We start from the raw sequence: 20258 nt of genomic DNA on the forward strand, positions 1-20258 counted from the left end.
CCCAAAGCACGACTTTGAGAGACGTCGGAAAGCCAAGGCACTTGCAAATGTGCATGATGACCAGGAGTTCCCGTTCCACGTTACTCACGAGGGCTGCTGGTCTCAGCATTGCTGAGGACTCGGGTTGGCCTCTGAGAAGTCTGGAAATCCTCTTCCTGGGCTGCAGATACTTTGTAGTCCGTCGGGAGCATCGGAGATGCAGACCGGCAAAATGCTTTGTTGGTGCTTGCCAAGCAGGGGAGATTTCTTCAGTCCTCTAATCTTGAGTAGAGCATCAAAGATCCAGGTTCAGTTGCAGAGTTTCTTCCAGGGATATCTAAAGTCCTGTTGCCATGTGTTCCTTACTTATACCTATGAAAGGGGTTGGAATAGCTCAGGGGACCCACCTATACGAGGGTTTGGAAAGAGGGGTGGCTACACCCATTTCCTTTGTCCAGTTTTGTGCCAGAGCAGGGGCAGGTAGCCCCTGCAACCGGTTTGAACTGGACAATGCACAGGGACACCAAGTGTGCCCCCAGTGCAGGACTTCAAAGCACCAGAGAGTGCTCCCGCCCAGGCCCAATACACATCTGCCTGTCTGGGGAGGTTTTTACACCTCCCTGGGACAGGAAACCTATTGTGCAGGCCTCCCCTGCCGGTGTTTCAGTCAGCAGCAGGAGGCCAGACCAGTGTCTGTGGCTGTGGCATCCATTTTGTGATGCCAGGGCTGTAGAAAGTCTTTACCGGGTAGACCAGTGTGAACATGTCTCTCCCTCTAGAAGGGTGGAATGCTACCCCCGCTGCCAGAATTGGCGGGGGGTAGTAATCCAAAGCGTTTGACACCCAACACGACATGTTTCCGTGCAGCCAGTCCAAAGTTAGCATTTACCGCGAGGTTATAATGCACTTAAGAGTATACGGTCAGGCTGCACCACAAACAGCATCAGAGGAGGTACTCCGAACACTGCATAGGGGCTCTGCTCATGTAAGGGCACCCTCTCACATAAAAACTAAGCACTCTGCCTTCAGGATTGTTAAGGCCTGCCATAGGAGTGACTTATAGGTTTTCTATGTGTGTACAGGCGCCACCTTACCCAGGCTGCAGTAGCAGACCTGTGGTGTCATTTTGGAGTGCTTCCCAGGGGTGGCATAATACATGCTTCAGTCCCTGGTAAGCCTCTGAGGTACCTATGCCCTAGGTACATAGTATACCAGAATACTAGGGGCTTATAAGGCTTATAAGGCACTCCAGAATCCAATTAGAAATGTACCTAATGTACATGGAAACCATTTTAGAGAGGAAGCAGCTAGGCTGGGGTCCTGATTATCAGACTAAGGATGAAAAACAGTGAAACACTAGCAAAAAGTGGGGGTACACATGTGAAGCAGATCCTACTCTCCTACAGTCATTATATCCAATAAAGCCCTAAATGGGCATTTTGTTTCTTACCCCTATCCGGATTTCACTCATGTGCATATTACAAAATTAAAAGCCTATTCAAGGCAGCATGTTAAGATCATATATGCTGTGCATGTAGCTACACATAAGACTCAGCTTCCAAAAAATTCATTATCACCTCATGGATGAAGGTTCAAGTACTCAGTACAAGTTAATTATACCCAACCAGCAGGTAGTTATAGTTAGGACCTCGTTTCTATTCAAAAAGCATTTTTGCTTATGCCAATATCTTTGGTGCCAGTCGACGAATCTTCACAAAATTTTCAAAACTAATGGGACGCTCCAGTCAGCTGTCTTGATAGTTTTGGGGTGATTCGTCAAGTGGGGGCAGAGAAAAAAGGGGTGTCCCTAAACGCGTTTTCCCCATGTACATTTTTATAGGAACTTCAGACAAAGCTACAGCCCAAACTGCTGAACGGAGTTACACCAAGTTTGGCAAAAAGGGAGGTCTTGGTTCAGAAAGAGCTCTATTTTTAAATGTTGTAAATCCATTCAGTTGTTGCTGAGAAATTTAAAAAATAAAAATATAGATATCTGAGCACCGAGCTGATTTCTGATTGGCTGCCAAAACTCCAAACCAGGAAGTGTTGGCAGCCATCTTGTGACTCGGTAATTGAGTCACAAGAAAACAATGGGAAAAAGGTTGAAAAACAAGAAAATGGGGCAAGGTAGAAACATCCTGACCTCCTAGGCCTGCTGAGTGGGACCCACTGGGCCAAAAAAACATTTTTTTTTAAAACGTCAGAATTCGCGCTGGGTGTGCGAATCCTGCCGAGAAAATAAACAAAAACACAGCGCGGACTCCCGCACGTAGTTATTGTTATATAGAAGGGGCCCGCCACCTCCTTCATTGATGATTTACAGGGGGGCATGCAGCGCCTCTGTAGCTCCGGGGACCACCACCTCCCCAGAGTTCTCAGTGAGCCTCACACATCCAACAAAGAACTGTAATCACACCCAATACCAGTGTCCTGGGTCAAGAATTACAGAGCCGCCACTCAAATTCCAGTTTAGCGTATATTTTATTCACACACAGCAACAACGAAAACCCAATGCGTTTCAGAGTTCACGCACTCCTTGGTCACGGGTTAGGCATATGCATACTTCCTGCCTTATTTAAAGAAACAGGGTGTGCGTTCACTTCTCATTAACATAGAAGAAATACTTTGCCTTGTGAGTACATATTTTGCCATACAGAACAGCTGTTGTTAGCCTTTCATTTGATAACGTCAGCGTGATCCAAACAATTCATTAGCATTATGATGTTATATTGTAACATGAATGCAGGTGGCTGATATCGAATTCCTCAGCGTTATCATCCCATACACATTTAAAATGACATTTCTAATGTTGCAAGGTGCCATGTGGCATGCAGTAACTTAGAAAGGTGATAAACAATCCATATTTCGTTTTTATAATTTGCTTCTGAGGGAGTTTAGGATGCTCGATCATATTACTCGACTAAGATAGTGCACAGTCATGCTAAGTAAATATCAATCAAGCTCCAGTGGGCAGTGTACAAGTCTTCTGCTTCAAAACGTTAACAAGTCCAACTGTTCAGTTATAATAACTGAACCACTTATGATGAGGAAGTGCCTCACAATCAACGTATGTAATTATGCCTCAATGGGCTCTTCAAACAAAGTCAATCTTGAGCATCATAATCAACCTATATATACATCAAAACCGCTGACCCAAATTAAAATTATAACAGCCTCTCTGCTTTTTCAGACATCTCCATCTGGAACAAAAAGAAACAAAGTATTGATTAAAACCAAAAAGATACAACACACAACATTAAAAAGACATAAGCCTGTACAGATGAAAAAAAGGATAATCATGTAGAAAACAGACATTGGCCTAAATTTACATACATTTCCTCGTCCATATTCAATCCATTCGGATAAAGGGTATTGTACTTAATTATCATTTTGGACTCAAGTCTCCTCAATTCAGTAGTACGGTCTCCCCCTCTCTCTCATTTGGGTACGGTGTCAAGTACAGCAACAAATTGCAGTTCTGAGCTTGATAAGTTTTAAAATGACGTGCCACTGAATAATGCTTGTCATTATTTCGAATGGCACACATTTGCTCCAATATGCGCTTCTTAGCCTTATGAATTGTGCTGCCTATGTAGGCTACTTCACAGGGACAGAGAAAGGCATAGACTACATATTCAGAATTGCATGTGAGGTGTTTGTTAATTAGAAACAGTTTATGCTCAGATGATCATTTTACACTCTTAAAACTACTGCTGTATTTGCAGGCTTTACATTGATTACAAGTGTAAAAGCCTTTGATAGTGCTATAAGTTGTTTCAGCCTGTATCATGGAACAACATAAGGAATCTTGTAGAGATCTTGCCTTCTTAAAAGATATTAATACATATATATATATATATTTATATTTATATATATATTTATATACATATATATAGTTCTGCATGGAAAGTTTATAATACACTTGCGTTGCGAGCAACAACATATTTGCGCGTTGAGGTCTTCAACTCGCTTACATGGAATAAGGTCCAACTTCTAAAACATTATTCAAGAATGAACTGCTGATGGAACATACTCCATTCTGTTTCTGTCTGAATTACCATTTGAAGTAACCTCACACCGACCAGCATTCCGTTTGCAATTTATGCCTCTCACCAGATCATCAAGAGTAAAATTGTGAGGCTTGCATATCTTTTTGGTGCAAAAAGACACTCAGAGACAGACGTGCCCAATACCAAGAAATGTTGTGTAAACAGGCAGATGATTAACCAGACATCTTCAGTTGACATGAGGAAGAAGAGAAAGCCTCAAAAGCTCTAGTGGAATCATTGTCGATCAGTGATTCAGTGATTCATGTTCCGGTTCCGACATTGAACAGGACCCAGCCACTCTCGATTTGGCTCAAAAACATCGGACTGTGAAAACAACTGTCCCCGATCCCAAAACGAAGAAAGCTGTTCCATCCGAAAAATCTGCTTCCGGTCCGCAACTGTTTTGGATGCCCTGCCCTCATGCTCCGCACCGAAATTTCAGCCTACAGAAGGTCTTCCACTTCCTCCAAGTTGACTCACAGCTCACAGAACATTCACCTCAGTTCTGAGAGACAAGGCTCATGTTGGTTCGGTTCCGATGATGCCAACACCAAAACAAAAACCTTCTCTGGCTCCACAGTGCTACACATTCAGACCAAAACCTCCACCCGACCAGTCCTTGATGTTGTAGAGTAATGGGTTGATCCAAAACAGAAAACACTTCAGATTCAACCGGAACCAGAAAAATAATTCTTCCACCACTAAAGTCTCACTCCTGTAAAAGACAAGTAACTCTTGAAGATGCTATAGACATTCCTTTACAAACTCCTAGGAAGAAAAAAAAGTACATTGTTACTAGCCCTTTGCTTATTCCCATACCTACCTCACCAAACCCGCCAACACCACCTCCTGATTTATCACAACATTCTGAGGGTGTTCACATGTTGCCTCATTCACCTATAATATATGTGGATTTTATCATACATAGGACACACATCATGGGGATGCGTAGGACTTTAAGCCAAAAGGGGATACAGACCCAGACCTTTACGCCACACTTCCATTACCACCAGATGATGCCTCTGCTTATCCGGTTCGAATAGCTAGAGCTGCAGCTTATTATAATGTGCCTTGACATAAAGACCCCATGGAAGATATCTTTATTTTTTAAACATTATCAACTGTTCAAAGGGGGTCAAAATATTTACCAGTCCTTAAAGGAATATTTTGTCATGTAGACAACATTTGTAAAGACTCTGTGAAGGCATGAATGATTACACCAAGAGTGGACAAAAAGTACAAAGCTGCACCATCTGATCCTATCTACATCAGGGGACAATCACCACCAGGCTCATTAGTAGTAGCTAATGCACGCAAAAGAACAAACTCTCAACCTACTGGGGATGCACCTCAGCCAGAGTAATTATCAAAACACATTGAGGACTCTGGGAAAAGAATGGCAGCACAATCTGGTAATAAAAAATTGTGCATTGCCAATAGCCAAGATATTTTAGCTAGATAAGACAGGTCTCATTGGATTGAGAAGGAGTAGTTCATCCAAGATCTCCAAGAACAATATAAAAAAAAAGGGTTTGGAAATTGTTGAGAGGCAAAACTGATCACTAACAATTCAGTTAAATGCACATTAGACTCTGTGGACACTGCAGCCAGTGGTATAAATACCATTGTCTCTTACGTAGACATGCTTGGCTGTGTGTCTCAGGTTTCAAACCTGAAGTGCAACAAACCATTCTGAATCACCCCTTCGACAAAGAGCGCCTCTTTAGTCCTCAGATGGATGTAGCACCTGATTAAATGAAAAAGGACACGGAGGGTGCCAGATCAATGGAGGCTTTACAAACTTCCGCATATCGGGTATCCTTTTGTAAGCCCATTTCCAAACAGGGTGCTAAATCTGCCTCCTCTGACACGTCAGGCTCTGCCTATAAAACTCAAGCATAATGCACCAACGATAAAACCTTTTAAAGAGAATCTTACAGGGGAAATAACTTCAACGATTGTGGTCACGGAAATAATACCCAAACCGCAAATGCAAACACCAAGCAATGACTTTCTTAACATTCCCCCTGACTATTTAACACCTGTTGGGGAACGTCTTAAAAACTTTTTACTGGCTTGGACGAATATTACCTCATATCAATGGGTGTTGGACATTTCCAAATAAAGATATTGTCTGGATCTTATGACAACTCCTCCAAATATTCCACTTTGCCAACACAAACTATCCATTCAGCACCATTCTCTACTACAACAAGGGATGTCAGCTCTGTTACGCAAAGGAGCTATAGAACAAGCCCACAGACAATATCATGGAACAGGATTATACTTACTATTCTTCCTTATTCCCAAAATAGAACGGCTCACTTCGACCCACTCTGGTTCTCAGACCACTCAATCATTATATTCTATCAGAGCACTTCCACGTGGTCACTCTCCAGGAGGCAATTCCACTATTACAGAAAGTTCATGACATCCCTAGATCCTAAAGATGCCATTTCCACATACCCAAAGACAGATCACACAGAAAATACCTATGGTTTCTTTTTCAAGGGAAACATCAATTCAAAGTTTTTCCCTTTGGTGTCACCACCCCACCAACGGTATTCTCAAAATGCCTAGCAGTAGTCACAACACATATGCAAAGCGGGAAACAGCCTCTTCAAAGAAACCGTTACAACGCATGCAATTACATTGCATGCCGTTGCAACGCAAAAGGTGTACAGCAATGAGACAAAGGTGTTGGATTTAACTCCAACACCTTCCCTACTGTTGCACACACTGGAGTTGAAATACATAATTAATCTATTCCAACTTCCAGCGATCTCCCGACACAAAGTTGGGGTAAAGTTTTACGTTGCAACGGCATGCGATGTAATGGCATGCGTTGTAACATGACATATTCATGCTGTTCTGCTTTGGTTTTCCCTCCAGATAGAACCCGCTCCACAGAGCCTTTCTAACCCAAACCAGAACGTTACCCCCTCCCTAGGGCCTTTTTACACCTAAATAACCACATATATATGTACCACCTAAGGACAGGGAATTCCTATTATATATATATATCAAGACCTCACAGCCTCGCGATCTCAGCAACCACAGTCTCGCGGCCTTCAGCAGACCCAGAATCTCCTACCCAGACGGCAGCAACACACACAGTCTCGCGGCCTCAGGCAGACCCAGAATCTCCTACCCAGACGGCAGCAACACACATAGTCTCGCGGCCTCAGTCAGACCCAGAATCTCCTACCCAGACGGCAGCAACACACACAGTCTCGCGGCCTCAGTCAGACCCAGAATCTCCTACCCAGCCGGCAGCAACACACACAGTCTCGCGGCCTCAGTCAGACCCAGAATCTCCTACCCAGACGGCAGCAACACACATAGTCTCGCGGCCTCAGTCAGACCCAGAATCTCCTACCCAGACGGCAGCAACACACAGTCTCGCGGCCTCAGTCAGACCCAGAATCTCCTACCCAGACGGCAGCAACACACACACAGTCTCGCGGCCTCAGGCAGACCCAGAATCTCCTACCCAGACGGCAGCAACACACACAGTCTCGCGGCCTCAGTCAGACCCAGAATCTCCTACCCAGACGGCAGCAACACACATAGTCTCGCGGCCTCAGTCAGACCCAGAATCTCCTACCCAGACGGCAGCAACACACACAGTCTCGCGGCCTCAGTCAGACCCAGAATCTCCTACCCAGACGGCAGCAACACACGCAGTCTCGCGGCCTCAGTCAGACCCAGAATCTCCTACCAGACGGCAGCCTTAGCACGAGCTCATCCTATTATTACCGTGGTACACGACAGGGGAATCGGGATTACTATATATCAGATCACACAAAGACTATTAGTTGAGCACAACCTGTTCTCTAGTTCGAGGGGCTCGTTTCCCCCTCATCCAGTTACCACTTACCTGACCAGGATTAACCTCTGTTCATGTTGAGTTAACTCTGACTAAAGGAATAGGCTATCCTCCTATACAAAGATACACAACACATGCTAACTCACGACAAGCTAAATACTTTATTTAAATGCCACATGCACATTCACAGAATACATCATATATATAACCTGCAAGGAAAGTAAAAGGTTAAGTTACACACTTCAATAGAAAGGGGTCGACATCACCTTGGTTGTATGTAGCCTGTGCTCAATGGTCATCTAGGTTCCCTTCTCCCTCTGTGCCTCGGCTTCGCCTGGAAGTCACACCTCTGCAGTCGCGGATCTACTCCCTTCTCCCTCTCCGAGTCACTGGAACCTCTTTCTCATCGGCTACTCTCTCCTCTTTAGATTCAAGTTCGTCATCTGTCTTCCCTGGAATAAGTAGTAGCTTTTCTGCTAACGGCCAGATGCCGCCTATGGTCTAGAAGCAAGTGCAAGTGTCTGCCTCAGACTTTCACTAATATAGATGTGCATTCTCTCATGGAAATTTCCAGCTCGAAACCTGCCGCCCACCAAATTCCTGTACCTCCCCGTGCCAAGGACACGTTCCCAGCCGGCCGGCCTGATGTAGTGTCTTCGGCATGAAGGAGAATACAATCCTTCGATAAGGGCCGGCCTGAACCGGTTCTTTCCAAGCGAATAACACCTCCTAACTAAAACACTGCCTATGACCTAGAAACTTCCCAAGCTGCCAGAGCAGGAGGAAAGATGGAGTCTCTCCCGTTTAAGGCCTACCAGGCCTGAATGCAGCACAGCTCCATTAGATACCCTCACTACAGAACAGATTACCCCTAATGCTAACGAATCTATCCCCTAGGATATGTATGCAAACCCTGATCTATGGGGAAGAACACAGGATCATGTTGAAGTGCCTAATAAATAGGCTCTATACACTACTCTAACCCTTAGACTTGAATGGAAAGAGACTGAAGTCACATTAGGCCCCCCTTAACACGAAAAGGCCGGGGAAATCGAGCAGTACATTCCACCCTTGACTTCAGTCTATTATACATTCATTAAACAGGACTAACATCGGTGGAAGAATAATATCTCTCCCGTTTAAGGCCTACCAGGCCTGAATTCAGCTCCATGAAATACCCTTACTACAGAACAGATTACCCCTAATGCTAACTAATCTATCCCCTAGGATATGTATGCAAACCCTGATCTATGGGGAAGAACACAGGATCATGTCGAAGTGCCTAATAACTAGGCTCTATACACTACTCTAACCCCTAGACTTGAATGGAAAGAGACTGAAGTCACATCAATAGCAGTACAACACAATAAGGCCGGAAAGATCGAGCAGTACATTCCACCCTTGACTTCAGTCTATTATACAGAACACAGGATCATGTCGAAGTGCCTAATAACTAGGCTCTATACACTACTCTAACCCCTAGACTTGAATGGAAAGAGACTGAAGTCACATCAATCGCTCTACAACACAATAAGGCCGGAAAGATCGAGCAGTACATTCCACCCTTGACTTCAGTCTATTATACCTAATATGAAACAAAACGAACTGATCTATGTCTAGTACCAAGTGTGCAGAATTGAAGCATTGAAGGAATACACTTGAATAAAGCAACAAATAGAAATCAAAATGCCGATAATAATCAGAATACCTAACAATCGTGTCCATGTTTAAGCAAAAGATAATCAATGGCCGCTCGATTTTGCAAAATGGCCCTACGTTCACCCTGGGCGTCCAATAGCATGTCAGACAGGACTGTAGAAGTATTATTAATGGATTTCACCATCCAGCAGGCCATTTTCTCAATAGATTTGGCATTATAGACTGCCAAAGCAGGAACACCAATAATTCTCACCCACACAACTTACAAGCACCCCTGTGCACACAGAGAATTTTGAAGCAAGGTAGAGTCAAAAGGCAGAATCACATTAGACCACGTCAAAGCCAATAGGTCAAAATCATAATTCATCTAACCCAAATAACATTATACGCTAAATCCCTCAGTATACAACATTGAGCACATGTGTGCACCACCACCCACAAGTCTGCACCTCAACATACCATACCTTCTATTCTTGGAAAGACTATTCCACTAAAAGGTAGAACACACTTAAGTCAGTACAGAATGGTGGTGGTTGAGGGTCACCATAGGGTGTCAGACCACAAGTGGCTGATTCACTACATTGCACCCCATGACCCTTGATCATCACCATTCACATATGTCAAAAACAAAATCTAGCAAATAGCAACTGTATTACATAACTGAAAAGCAAAATGATCATTAAAGTACTGCATATCGCAATTGAAAGCAAAAACCATTGAAAACCACATGTCTAAATTAAAAGTCACAACTACTAAAAAGCACATGTTGAAACAGCAACTCATATTTTGAAGTTGCTACACAAAAATACATAATTCAAAACAAAGCATGACTAAAAAGCAAAAAAAAAAAAAACTCATCAAAGGTATGTGATAATCACTTTAGAGCAAATAAAGTCCGCATTCTCCAAACACATGTAGTAGCCACAACTCAGGTGCAGCTAGAAATAGCTCATAGACATCCAGATACATGTTGAATGGATACAGAAAATAAATCAATCAAGCTTTTGAACGCTCCTAATGCTTCTAATGATTAAACTGGAGACTCCACTGTCAAACTCAGATATAGTAGCAACAGCTACAAGTTATTACTGTTCACTAACTTAGAAAATATCTACTCTGAGCGCTGCAAAGCGTCTCTATTGATCTCCATCCCTAAAAAAAAAAACAGTCCTTCAGTATGAAAAAACACACAGCCGCCTTCCATGGCCTCCTAACTCCACGTCGAGAAAACAGTTCTGGCAAAGCACATCCTGTAATCTCCTCTTATGTTGTTTGTTCTCACCGTCACACAAGCAGTCACCTTGTGTGAAAGGCACACAGCCTTCTTGCAAATAAAGTTGGCCTCACGTGAGGGAGACAGTTCCACACTTTGCTGATCCCATTTCGCTTGGAAAGAAGCAGGCCATCATGTTCTCCGGTATACATATCTTCTTGATAAGGGAGGACCCCATCCAGTCTGGATAGCCACCGGCATCAGCCGCCACCGTCTCGTCTGGTGATCACTCCAGGCTTGGGGGGGGGGAGGGAAGGGAAGGGGGGAGGGGGGGAGAGGGAGGGCCCCACTCACACGGGAGAAGGGAGTCCCACTCACACACGGAGAACTGGGCGAATCTGAAAAAGAAACAAGCATCACTTTTCTTGCAAAGAACATTTTCAAAAGTACACTACTTTCGTCTTACATTTCCAAAAATACAATATTTTAATTTCTGTCTATATAGGTCTCCTCCAGCTCTGGGGAATCGTGTAAGAATACTACTAACGCTTTAGCCTCTGAAGTCTTGATAAAATCCCTCTTTTTCTATACACAGCAAGAAGGGCTGGGGCAGTCTCCTTCTCTCACTTCTTTCACTGCACCCCTCACAGGTGCTGCCCCCCTTCACAAATCTCCGCGGACACTAAATGGCCCCTTGCCAAACATAACAAGCAGAGGCTTCTCCGGCTGTCTGTAGCTCACACCTTATCTCCTTCAAGGTCGGAGTGAAGTGCACGCCTGCCAACTTTCTTGGACTGTCTGCGACTCTCCTCATGGGAGGGGGGGGGCTTGCGCCTGTGCAAGCCTCCCAGACATCTATCTCCAGGAAGCTGTCCCTGCCTACGGAGGAGAGGAGCCGAGATGAGATGACCCCTCCCGTAGGAATTCCTTCTCGGACTTCACAGAAAGCCCGAGCCCTGCCCAGCGTTGCTGGATGATCTCACTGCAAGACTCCCAAACAGCAATCTGAAAGACGCTGTCAAATGACCCACTTCCAGAACAACTCTTCACAGGTCTGAGAGGAAAAATAGCTGGAACCACCCCTTACCTCCAGCAAGACTGCACATTCCTTAATCTGAAAATGCTCTCCCATAGGCAAACCACATTGCCTCTAACCCTGTTCTGTCCAGTATTTGTTGGGGCGCAAAAGCACAACATGTGTCCAGCATCTGAATTTAAAAGCGACCTATTATTTCCCTGCACTTTCCTGTAACTAAAAAGGGCACATTGCTCTAGAAGTAACTCACGAAATAAATGTTCATGTTAATGAAGTGGCCACATATCAGACTTATTGTACACAATCAGCTGTTCACATCCAAAATCACGTTGTTGCAATTCTCTTGTAAAGCAAAATGTATCATACACTGTCATGTCTAATTTATGTCCGCAACCGGTGATCGTGAAGCCCAAAACATTAGTCTGTTTACTTTCATGCACATTCCATTCAGGCTGAGAAAGCTCCTCAGAGGAATTAACTAAAACCGTCTGTGTAGCTCATAGCCTGCCTGCATTCTCTGTTACACTTATCACACCTGAATCATTCTGGCATGGCAAAGTGAACAACTTCACAGCCTGGTACACGTTTAATTTTGTCTTCAAAGATATATTAGCAAACTGGGCATCAACCAGCTCCGTTTTCAACTCACTACGTTCTCATTGCAAATGCCCACATGTGTAATGCATGTTAACCAACACTTGAAAATAACACCGCTGTCTCTCTCCAAAATGTCATTAATCACCTGCTGAATAACACCCGTCCTTGCAACTACGGAGACTGGAATTTCAAGGGAGTCCCACGTTTCAGAGCCATGCTCTGAGATCTTACATGCACTTTGCAACTGAAAACATTAGATATGCATTCCTTAACTAACACCTGAAAGGGATCCAGCCCTCTCTGCCTCACGTAGCAAGCTATTTATAAGCACTCTTTACAAGACACGCTAAAACACACACATACCAATTCTAAATCAGCACAATTAGCTCACTTCACGAGCCAGCACATCATACGGTCTGCCCCCATGCAAATAAATCAAGTGATATGTAACAGTCTGCTTCCAATTACTCAGCCCACTCACGGGCTAAGGCTTCACAAGGCATTGAATCCCAGCCGGGAATATCAACGGGCAACTTAAAAGTAGATTTACATTGTCTAGAACAGATCGTGAAAAAGAGAGAAGAAGAGAAAGAAAAGATAGAAGAAGAAAGGCTAGACACACCAGTATATCACAAAGAATATACAAACAAAATCACGCACACGCTGGCAGCAAACACGGGACAACACAACGCACACAGAATGCGTAAACGGTTCACGACGCCAAATGTTCTGCTTTGGTTTTCCCTCCAGATAGAACCCGCTCCACAGAGCCTTTCTAACCCAAACCAGAACGTTACCCCCTCCCTAGGGCCTTTTTACACCTAAATAACCACATATATATGTACCACCTAAGGACAGGGAATTCCTATTATATATATATATCAAGACCTCACAGCCTCGCGATCTCAGCAACCACAGTCTCGCGGCCTTCAGCAGACCCAGAATCTCCTACCCAGACGGCAGCAACACACACAGTCTCGCGGCCTCAGGCAGACCCAGAATCTCCTACCCAGACGGCAGCAACACACATAGTCTCGCGGCCTCAGTCAGACCCAGAATCTCCTACCCAGACGGCAGCAACACACACAGTCTCGCGGCCTCAGTCAGACCCAGAATCTCCTACCCAGCCGGCAGCAACACACACAGTCTCGCGGCCTCAGTCAGACCCAGAATCTCCTACCCAGACGGCAGCAACACACATAGTCTCGCGGCCTCAGTCAGACCCAGAATCTCCTACCCAGACGGCAGCAACACACAGTCTCGCGGCCTCAGTCAGACCCAGAATCTCCTACCCAGACGGCAGCAACACACACACAGTCTCGCGGCCTCAGGCAGACCCAGAATCTCCTACCCAGACGGCAGCAACACACACAGTCTCGCGGCCTCAGTCAGACCCAGAATCTCCTACCCAGACGGCAGCAACACACATAGTCTCACGGCCTCAGTCAGACCCAGAATCTCCTACCCAGACGGCAGCAACACACACAGTCTCGCGGCCTCAGTCAGACCCAGAATCTCCTACCCAGACGGCAGCAACACACGCAGTCTCGCGGCCTCAGTCAGACCCAGAATCTCCTACCAGACGGCAGCCTTAGCACGAGCTCATCCTATTATTACCGTGGTACACGACAGGGGAATCGGGATTACTATATATCAGATCACACAAAGACTATTAGTTGAGCACAACCTGTTCTCTAGTTCGAGGGGCTCGTTTCCCCCTCATCCAGTTACCACTTACCTGACCAGGATTAACCTCTGTTCATGTTGAGTTAACTCTGACTAAAGGAATAGGCTATCCTCCTATACAAAGATACACAACACATGCTAACTCACGACAAGCTAAATACTTTATTTAAATGCCACATGCACATTCACAGAATACATCATATATATAACCTGCAAGGAAAGTAAAAGGTTAAGTTACACACTTCAATAGAAAGGGGTCGACATCACCTTGGTTGTATGTAGCCTGTGCTCAATGGTCATCTAGGTTCCCTTCTCCCTCTGTGCCTCGGCTTCGCCTGGAAGTCACACCTCTGCAGTCGCGGATCTACTCCCTTCTCCCTCTCCGAGTCACTGGAACCTCTTTCTCATCGGCTACTCTCTCCTCTTTAGATTCAAGTTCGTCATCTGTCTTCCCTGGAATAAGTAGTAGCTTTTCTGCTAACGGCCAGATGCCGCCTATGGTCTAGAAGCAAGTGCAAGTGTCTGCCTCAGACTTTCACTAATATAGATGTGCATTCTCTCATTGAAATTTCCAGCTCGAAACCTGCCGCCCACCAAATTCCTGTACCTCCCCGTGCCAAGGACACGTTCCCAGCCGGCCGGCCTGATGTAGTGTCTTCGGCATGAAGGAGAATACAATCCTTCGATAAGGGCCGGCCTGAACCGGTTCTCTCCAAGCGAATAACACCTCCTAACTAAAACACTGCCTATGACCTAGAAACTTCCCAAGCTGCCAGAGCAGGAGGAAAGATGGAGTCTCTCCCGTTTAAGGCCTACCAGGCCTGAATGCAGCACAGCTCCATTAGATACCCTCACTACAGAACAGATTACCCCTAATGCTAACGAATCTATCCCCTAGGATATGTATGCAAACCCTGATCTATGGGGAAGAACACAGGATCATGTTGAAGTGCCTAATAAATAGGCTCTATACACTACTCTAACCCTTAGACTTGAATGGAAAGAGACTGAAGTCACATTAGGCCCCCCTTAACACGAAAAGGCCGGGGAAATCGAGCAGTACACATGCAAAGCCAAAATATAGGTTGGCGGACATCTTATCAAAAGGCCAACCCCACGGCATGGGGTTGGTTGCACGTGGAGGGGGGTAGCTGTATGGCCCAGCAGTTGGATTAACGTATGGCAATTAAATATTTTTTGCGTTAAAGAAACCATAGTCAGTGCAAAAAAGGTTACATGGACATTATAGTTGGGAAAAAGAAATAGAAAAAATTCGAAATTCACTAAAAAACCAAAGGTTACAGGGACATTATAGTTAGGTTCTCATTTTACACATACAAAACCATAGAAATGTAGCAGTTAAAGTTAGAGTTATCTGAAGAAGCTATAACTTGTGCACAGAGGTAAATATAACTTGCGCCCTCTCCATTCACTGCTAATTACCCCACATATGACATCACTCATGACATCTTCTATGACATCATTGAAAATATCACTGCAACATTTGCAATAAAATTATTGATTAGAAAAGCGTGCATGGCAGGAGAACAAGTTATAGTTACCTTAGGGCGCAAGTTATATTTTCTTCAGAAAACTCTAACTATAACTGCTGAATTTCCAAGTTTTTGTGAGCATAATATATTAACCTAACAATAATGTCTCTGCAACCTTTGTTTTGTTCAACGAAATACTAGATTACAAAAAGAAGCAAGGGGTCAAGGAATTCAGGATAATTATGGGGTTCAGTAAACAGGAAAGGAGTCTGAGGTCAATAATCAAACACAACTGGCCCTTAGTACTAAGTGACCCAGTGACAGGACCCCTGTTACTGTGGAAAGTGACGATAACTCACAGTAGGGGCCCTCCATGAGAGACATCTTAGTGAAAACAAGTCCTGAAGTGATTGAGGAGACAAGCTGGCTGTTGACACATAAAGGCTTTTATAAATGCAAGATCTGCAAGGCATGCCAGCAGGGTCTCAATAAAACCACGTATCAGACCCCGTTCAGTACAAGAGAACACGAAATCACAAAACTTCTAACTTGCAAAACGGATCACGTGATATATGTGTTACAGAGCCCATGTGGCCTACTATATATAGAGAGTACCAAACTTCAAGCACACAAAAGGATACTCCAACTCATGCGAGCAATAGTAAATCAAGATAACTCATACCCGTTAGCACGTTATTTCAAAGAGCACCACAATCCCAACAGTCAAGATCTCAGATATTACCACATAGATGCAGTATGCCCCAGAAGAAGAGGGAGCAACAGAGAGATTAAGCTAAGAAGGTCAGAGACACGGTATATCTTAGAGATAGACTCCAAACACCCACGGGGACAAAATACATCCCTAAGATGCTACCACCAGCTGATACAGAACACTAAGCCCACAGTTCTTGCATATTGCGTAGATGACAGCACTTACAGAATCAGAGACATCTTGACCATCATCAATTATTTTACCATGCCTACTGCCACCTCCAGCAACATCACCCCCTCACAAGAGCTTTGCAGGAAGCTCTAGGAAGTCTTCTGTATCAGAATCACCTCCATATACAGCAACTTTGGGCTTCAACAAGCCCTTCTAACAATCAGTGAAACACTAACACCAATCCTCAATGCCTCCATTGATTCAACCACATTTACAGACACTGGAAACATGCCACCACCATGCCCTTGCTCAAGAAATCATCCATTGACACAGCCTGGTTTGCAACCACGGACCAATCTCCCTACTATCATTCATGTCAAAGGGCTTAGAGAAACCAATCAACTGATGACTCACTGACCACCACAGCATCCACCAGCTCAACCATGCAATCCAGTCTGGATTCAGGCCCAACCAGAGTACAGACATACCACTCATTGCTGCCACAGGCAACATCCACATGATCCTTGAGAGAGGAGATTTGGCAGCCCTCATTCTTCTCGACCTCTCTGCAGCATGTGACAAGGTCGCACATCCCATACTCATCAGGCACCTGCTCAAGAATGGCATCCTAGTTCTGACTCTCTGCTACATCGGCTCTTTCTTAATGGATAAAACACAAGCTGTCATGCAAAAACCTTACTCATTGGAAGCCTGCAAACTCAAGGTTCATCTCTCAGCCCCAACCTCTTCAACACAAACACAGTCTATCTGGGCAATGCCATCCGCACACACAACATCCACATCCTCTCCTACACTGATGACGCACAATTCATACTATCCCTCTCTCCAAAGACCCCCACACAAGAAACAAGTTCACCGCATACATGACCAAAGTTGCTAACTGGATGGAAGCCAACTATCTTAAGCTCAGCCCTGACAAGAGAGAAATAGTGATCTTCAGAAAGGGCACCTCACCATGGGACTTCAACTGGTGGCCAGCAAACCTGGGACCCATACTCAAACCCTGAACTCATTCCAGGAACATTGACAGTTAACATGACTTGGTTGCACAATCCAACGCCATCACTACATGCTGCTTCCACACCCTGAAGATGCTGAGAAAAATCTTCACATGGCTCTCAAGCAACACTAGAAAAACTCTCAATCACACCCTTGTCACCAGCAAGTTAAACTATGAAAACACTTTCTACAATGGATCACAAACAAACTCACTAGAAGAGTACAGACTGCCCAGAACTCGGCAGCCAGACTCTTCCTCAACCTCCCATACAGAACTTACAGTGCAGTGGAGAGGTGTGGTGCAGTGGCCAGGGCAGCTGACTTGGGAGCACAGGGCCCAAGGTTTGATCCGGTGGCAGCTCAGCACCATGTGACTCTGGGCAATACCTCAATTAATTTCCCCAACGGCCCTCATCGCCTTGAGACCCGTAAGGGGGAGTAGTTTGTGCTTAACAAATATGGATTTACATATTTTTATTTATACCACACCTTGCGGAACAACACTGGCTTCCAAAACACAACTGCACTCAATTCAAACTCCTCACACACACATTCAAGGCACTCCACAACTCAGGCCCCAACTATCTGAACAGTCAAATCTTCCACCAACCATCAAGATATCGCTGCTCCACAGGAGCTCATACACAGAACCAGATCAGGAGTATGTGCATTCTCCTACATCACACATAAAGTGTAGAACAACCTCCAACTCTACATCAGAGCTTCCTCTTCTCTTCTTGACCTCCACAAAAAGCTGAAGCACAGACACCTGCTCAGAATCAGTATACCCTTGCAGGTGACATTGCGCTTTATAAATATACATAACATAACAACATATAAAACATATAAAAAATAGTGCAATCACAAAAGAATGTACAGACCAATATATCTCCAAATATGTGCATATCCATAATAATGTGTGTGTTTGTGTGTGTGTGTCTGTGTCTGTGTACCGAGTTGTAAATATATATATGCATAGAATATTTACATATACAGTAGGTATGAAATTTACAAATAGTGCATTTTGCACACAAAATGAAACCTGCTGATGGAGGAATGAATGTATATACATGTTCTAACCTTTTTGAAAGAGTAATTGAGCAAGATCTTATACAATCTTCTCACTAAATCCTAATGCAGATGAGCAACCTTCAGGATTTATACTGGAGTCCTTCCCAGCATACACTCTCAAGCTGTATGTATAACCAGCAGAAATCCTGCACAACATGTACAGCTTGATGTCACAGAGGTCTTTTGCTTGGTATGTACTACTTAAACAGTAGCCAACCTCTGTAAATGATCAGCAATGTGTTAAACACTATGGGGCACATTTACAAGAATTGCCACTAAGCAGTTTTCACGCTGTTTTTGTTTAGCGCTGCCGATCGACAAATCCTAACGCTATGTTTGCGCATTATTTACAATATGTCGCTATGTGGAATTAGGAGCAGCTAGTGGCAACAAAAAATTACGCTAATTCTGGACTGGAATCTAGAGAATGCAAAGTGATTCTGGTATTTTACAGACCTCTGCTGGTCGTTTTCTATCAAGTAAATTAAATAGTGGCAGTTGCCTGAAAAATAAAAAAAAGAAGTCCCTCAGCAGAAAGCAATTCTGGTATTTTACTGACATCTGCTGGTTGTTTTCTATCTAGACAGTTAAATAGAGGCAGTTGAATGGAAGAGAAGTCCTTATGCGGAAGCAGACAAGTCCTAGGGCTGATTTCCAGAGCCCACAAAGTACATACACAGATAAGTATATAATAAGTATATACTATACAAGAAGTCTCGAATGCTCGACCTAAAAATTCACGTTAGCATTCTAAAAGAGCTGGCCGGCCAAAGAGTGGTAAAAAAGTTCATGCTAGTCAGCCTAGCACCACTTTTTAGCATCTAGCAGCAAAAAAGAGCTTATAAATACGCCGTTAAGGAAAAAAAAAACAAGTCCCTGAATGCAGGATGGGGCAGCCAGGACCAAGTTCAGCACACAACAACAACCACCCCCAACAGCCAGTATGACCAGCCAGAGTCCCTGGGGAAGAGGAAGAGAAAAACATATATTCGGTCAAGAGGAGAATGAGATCCTGATTGCAGAGGTGACGGAGAATCAAGGCGTCATTGTGAACCAAAAACGCTATATGGCAGTCCATTGTATGTTGAACTCCATTGCAGAAGTCAAGAGGACAGTGACGGACTGCAAATAGCGCTGGCATGATGACAAGAGCACAACTAAGCAGAAACTGGCAAGCAATTGAGAGCCAGCATTGCAGACGGGAGGTGGCAGTCCAGGGTAGTTTGTTCGTATTTTTGTGCCACAAACGGTTAAGAGTTGAATTACCATTGACAAATTTTGTACTTTGCGAGTTTCTTTTTTATTACAGCTATGAGAACTTCACGCTAACTTGAAATGTGGTTAATAAAATAACACTAAGTGGTATTTGACCTGCATTTGTACCATTTGGTTTAGCTGTTGCATGCCTGCCAGCAGTCTATGGCTATGGAATGTGACATATGTTGTATATGTGGCTCCCATTGGTCAAGAGTTTTCCAAATGTTGTATGTGTGACTGCATATGTGGCAAGTACTTACCCCATTTCAGTAAGTTGTCTACAATTGTCATGGGGTTGAGATGTACACATGTGTCACCAAGCATGTAAAGCTTATGTCAAAGATTTAAGGGGCATGCATACAAGGCACAAATGCCAATACGACATCACTTTTGTTTATGTTCTTGTGATGTAAAAAACATCCCATATTTACAGGGTTGCGCAAAGCCAGTTAACCTTGATTTATGCAACCTTGTTCATATTTGCCT

At 44.2% G+C, this 20258-nt stretch overlaps 1 long non-coding RNA gene across 2 annotated transcripts in view; it reads right to left on the reverse strand.

Moving 5' to 3' along the window:
- Positions 1-2443: 2443 nt before the first annotated feature.
- Positions 2444-20258, reverse strand: part of LOC146806003 (uncharacterized) — a 291522-nt gene continuing 273707 nt past the window's right edge. Inside the window, exon 3 of one of the 2 annotated variants that reach the window (XR_014967950.1) lies at positions 2444-3179. This is a non-coding gene — a long non-coding RNA (uncharacterized LOC146806003). The remainder of the gene's footprint in view (positions 3180-20258) is intronic. The other variant, XR_014967951.1, reaches the window with a different exon arrangement.

Source organism: Triturus cristatus, chromosome 8 (genome assembly GCF_964204655.1).
Source record: "Triturus cristatus chromosome 8, aTriCri1.1, whole genome shotgun sequence".
Lineage (NCBI taxonomy): Eukaryota > Metazoa > Chordata > Amphibia > Caudata > Salamandridae > Triturus > Triturus cristatus.